General features: G+C 35.6%; 1 non-coding gene across 1 annotated transcript; it reads right to left on the bottom strand.

Moving 5' to 3' along the window:
• Positions 1–2,791: 2,791 nt before the first annotated feature.
• On the bottom strand, positions 2,792–2,897 carry LOC132012718 (U6 spliceosomal RNA). The gene has a single exon (XR_009402706.1). It is a non-coding gene; the product is annotated as a U6 spliceosomal RNA (small nuclear RNA).
• Between the last annotated feature and the right edge of the window lie 2,442 nt (positions 2,898–5,339).

The following is a 5,339-nucleotide window of genomic DNA, read 5'->3' as shown; positions in this document are numbered from 1 at the left end:
ATGGACATTGGGGAGGGTATGTGATTTGGTGAGTGCTGTGAAGTGTGTAAACCTGGTGATTCACAGACCTGTACCCCTGGGGATAAAAATATATGTTTATAAAAAATAAAAAATTAAAAAAAATAAATAAATTTGTTTAAGCACATAAGTAAGTCACAATTTTTTTTAAAGATTTTATTTATTTATTTGACAGAGATCACAAGTAGGCAGAGAGGCAGGCAGAGAGAGGAGGAAGCAGACTGCCTGCCGAGCAGAGAGCCTGATGCGGGGCTCCATTCCAGGACTCTGGGATCATGACCCGAGCCAAAGTCAGAGGCTTTAACCCACTGAGCCACACAGGTGCCCCAGTAAGTCACAATTCTAAGTGGTTAGACATGTAGAAAAATATAAGTTGTCCAGGCAGGAATGATATGCTATTCTGTCCAATCTCCATAACAGTATCTATAGTAAGCACAATAAAAATGTGTGAACTGAAGTGTTAGAGCAGCAGTCCAACAGCATTTTTTACAAGAAAAGACTCCTGGAAAAATGTGTAGTCTTATTCTCACAGAGGTCACATTGTCAACACTATTAACTGATGTCCAAGATTTCACTTTCTCATAATTCTTATGCACAAAAGAACAAAAGAATAAATTAAATAAGTATATACTTAGGTGTGTGTGTGTGTGTGTGTGTATATAAAACTTATACACCATAGCCATCAAACATGAGATCAACATGTTATTATGCATTTCTACAATTTTCATCATTTTTCCTTCAGCTGCTGATGTTAAAAAATCTTGAAATGTTGTATGACCTCTGGAAATCTGTAGCATAAGAAAGCAAGAAGCAAGATAAGCCATGGTCATATTTACAGGATGGTGCCACATTTAAAGAAATTGACTAATTTAGTAATTTTCTGCGGAAGAAGTGGAGTATTTCTGATACTTCCTTAAATAGCACTGCCTTCCAGCAGGGTTTCTTGACCAACTGACATTTTGGAGCACATAATTCTTAGTTTAGAAGGTCTGCACTGTTCATTGCAGGATGTTTAGCAACATTCCTGATCTCTATCCACTAGATGTAAGGCAGACATAAACTTCATAATCTGCCTGTGGAACCTAGATACACAGCTGATAATGCAGAGCTACCTGGACTCTCCATTGCACTGGATGATACAAGTTTTCAAAGAAGAATTTTTTTGTAGAATAGGAATTCATCTACATATCTACCTAGAAATCTGAGCCATAGATTAGTTACTGGCTGTTCCCAAACTGGTTCAGACACATTCTATTTGAACAGAAGAATCTGCTATTTTCCCAACCCTAGAAGAAGCCATTAGTCTTGTCATCAGATAATTTTCTAGAAATTACAGTTAAGGCTGAAGAGATTATATCCCTAATTGTTAATTCTTTGTGGGAAGGTCAAAAGGAATTCCTTAGAATGTACATGAACATCTCTAAGTGCTTTCATTTTGGACCACAAGAGGTATTAACTGTGAGACTGTTCTCAGAAGATGGATTTGTAAAAATACATGGTGTGAATGAATGTGCTTTTGTTGTCTGACTATACATCCATATCACTGGAGGTTGCTCTGGGAAACAAACTCTGTGATTTTCACACAGTGAGTTCATTGGAAAGTGCTCTGGGAAAAAACAGAAGTGCTGGGGCTAGCATGATCTTACAAAATCATCCTGTCTTAAAACAAGGGAGTTCTCTTTCATGTACCCCTATAAACCAATCATTGAACACACTGCCCTGAATAGGGGGACATGGATTAAGGAAAGGTAGATCTTCTCAGTTGAGAACAGTTGCTGGAGGGGGGTTGAATTGAGAGCTGGTTGCATCAGCACTCCAAACAGCTAGCTGAAAGTTTAGTCCTCCCTGGGCGTCCACTAAAACTCACCTATTAATAGATAGAGAAAATGCTACATAAAAATTTCCATAAATTTGTGGAAGCACTGAGATGCTCTTCTAAGTTAATTCTGGGCTCAGCAGTTGGTCTGGGAGATTTATTGAAGTTTGAATATTTTAGACAAAGGATAGTTTTCAGGACACTTGAAATTATCGTTTCCTTTCCTCTACTCCTTTATTAATACTTGGAAATGAATCCAGGGTTCCTGGAGTTTCCCTGAAATTCAGAGAAGGCTGGAACAATCATCAAAAGTATTTAAGATCTATCATCAAAGAAAAACAACAGTCTTCTCATTACAGATTATAGCCGTGATCTCAGAAGTGCACATGAATAACAGAGAATGGTCATTCACAGAAAATTAAATCAGATTTTCCCAACTGACATAAATAATAATTATATAAACATTTTTTCTTCCTGCAGCAAAGACAACATCACATAAAAACAAAAATGAAAACCAAAAATACATCAAAAAATTAAAATTATTGATTGCAACTTAACTTTTTTTCTGTCAGCACATGAATTCAAAATAAGCATATACAATATTTCACACAAGATGAACATAAACTATGTCTTTTTCCTTTGTGTGTCTGATTTTTAGAATGAGTTTCCCAAGAGATTTTAGAGACTCAATAAAAATCTCAAACAACATATCTTTTTAAAAAATCTTATTTTTTAATGTTGGCAGCTTTATTAAGATATTTTTCACATATAAAAAGTGCACATATTTAAGGTGTACAACATAATGTTGTATAATATATGTATGCATTGTAAAAATATCACTACAATCATTTCTACATAGTCACCATTGTGTGTGAGCATGTGTGGTGAAAAAGATCAATTTAAGCTCTATCCTCTGCAAATTTCAAGTATACAATACATTATTGTCAACTATTGTCACAAAAATATGAATGCTTCATGAGTTTGTATGTCAACATTGATCAGGGGTCATGCTCATCTTTGAATGATATCAATTTTAGTATATTTTAGTATATATGCTGCCAAAATGAGCACCAAAAAAATCTTATTTTTAAAAAGCACTTAATCTTCATTATCTAATTAAAATAATTTACGCATGGGACACCTGGATGGTTTAGTTGGTTAAGCAGATGCCTTCAGCTTAGGTCATGATCTAAAGGTCCTGGGATCCAGTCTGACATCAGGCCCCTTGCTCAGGCTATTTCTCCTTCTGCCTGCCACTCCCCCTGCTTGTGGTGTCTCTCTTTTTCTCTTTCTTTTTCTGACAAATAAAAAAGTCAAATCTTTAAAAAAATATATGTTTACCATTTTAACTTGTTTCACTGATTATAATCATTTTGAATATCATAACTTCCCTATTTTTTAATACTAAAATATGTCATTCTTTTAAGATGACATTTCTTTTCCTGAGTCCTAGTTTTGCTGATAATGAATTGAAGTGCTATCACACATGAAAGAAAGGAAATCAAGAATAAGAATACAGATATGCCAATGGGAAGCACCAATGAAAATCTTGGTTGTTTAAATCTGCCATTCTCCAACTCTACTATAAATTAGGGGAAGAATAATATATAATATTATTACTTAGCATACTTCTTATTCTCTTTATGTATGTATATATATATCTAACTATCTATCTATCCATCCATCCATCCATCCATCCATCCTATCTACCTATCTGTTCTCCTCTGGTTATTCTCAAAACTCCTGTATGAGCAGATACACATAACAACATATATATGATATTATCTTTAAATTAAAATTATGGAGAATAGTAATTAAAAAATAAAAGTGTCTTTCTTGTAATCTTCATCTGTTGAGCAAAATGATGTAGTGTACTGAGGAAGAAGAGATATACTTGAGTTCTAAAGAGAAATGAAAAGTATGAGAGCAAGATTTGCACATATATAAATCTTTCCAAATTTTCTTTCAAGTGTACAAGTGGACCCTTGACTGTAGACAAGAACAGGGTGCTATAAACAAGGAAGTCCCTTGCTCTTGAGCTTCCTAATCTATCTACTTAAACACTGGAGAGGATTAAGTAAATCAATATATTATTAATTTTCTTTCAGCTGGCTTAACACTGAAAATATATATGTTTGTTTCTTCCCAAACTGGGGGTGATCTGGCTTCGCATCTCTAACTGGGAACATCCTCCTCCACCTGCTTTAGTAGTCTCCAGTGCAGTATATTGTCTCTTTGTACTTCTCTTTCATGATCCACCATTTTGAAATTAAGTATTGGCCATGTGACTTACTTTAGTCAACATAGAGAAAAGTAGTGCCTGCTTCAGTAGAAATTTTGAAATCTAGGTGAATAGCTTACCATATACACTTTCCTGTGTCAGGAGACCAGCAATTCTCCAGATAGTAAGAAGACAGGAAGCAGAATGCCCTGACAAATGTGGAGTATGAGCAACACTTAAGTTTTTGTTATTTTAATACACTAAAATTTAGGAAGGGGTATTTGTAACCACAGCCTAATCTAGCTTATCGTGTTTTATTTTGTGAATAATAATTTACCCATGTTTCATCGAAGTAAATGCATACTGATCAGTGACAAAAGTTTAACAACATAATGCAGAGGGGGTAAGATTTCAAGGGTGTAAGGAACGGGGAAGAGGGAATACAGTGTGCCCCAGGGCCTACTGACTTTCCTTGTGTACTACACAAGAGGCAAACTCTTTCTAGCTTATATATGGGGGAATATTGGAAGAATTTACTGATTTTATGTCCTTAGAAACTTCCTCTAGTACTCCATCCAGGATGAACATCTCTCCCCACATAAATAATGTAAGCTTATGTTTTTGGAACCTCTGGCAAATATACCCTAAGGCCACCCAAACGATTCTCTCTTTAGTGTTCACATTATTATTATTATTTTTTTTTAAAGATTTTATTTATTTATTTGACAGAGAGAAATCACAAGTAGATGGAGAGGCAGGCAGAGAGAGAGAGAGAAGCAGGCTCCCTGCTGAGCAGAGAGCCCTATGCGGGACTCGATCCCACGACCCTGAGATCATGACCTGAGCCGAAGGTAGCGGCTTAACCCACTGAGCCACCCAGGCGCCCTTCACATTATTATTATTATTATTATTTTTTTTTTGTAATCTCCTGTTGAATGGACAAGGGGCTTGTGACCATCTTCTAATCAACAGGATGTGACAAAAGGGAAAGGATATCATTCTATTAATATTAGTTTATATAAGACTCCATTTTAGCAAACTGGTGTTAGATACTCTCCTTATAGGCTTAAAGTAAGCAACCAAGTTGAAGAAATCCATGTAATAAAGAACTGTGGGCAGCCTCCAAAACCTGAAGATAGATTCCAGCTGACAGCCAAGAAGGGGCTGGGGCCTTCAGTCATATTAACTACAACTACATAAATTTTGACCAAAAATTTAAATGAGATTAGAAGTATATTCTTCCACAGTCAAGTCTCCAGACATTCATGTAATCTGGTCAACACC

Source organism: Mustela nigripes, chromosome 2, assembly GCF_022355385.1.
Source record: "Mustela nigripes isolate SB6536 chromosome 2, MUSNIG.SB6536, whole genome shotgun sequence".
NCBI classification, from domain to species: Eukaryota; Metazoa; Chordata; class Mammalia; order Carnivora; family Mustelidae; genus Mustela; species Mustela nigripes.
The sequence above is the reverse complement of the archived record's forward strand: the minus strand, read 5'-3'. Positions and strand labels throughout refer to the sequence as shown.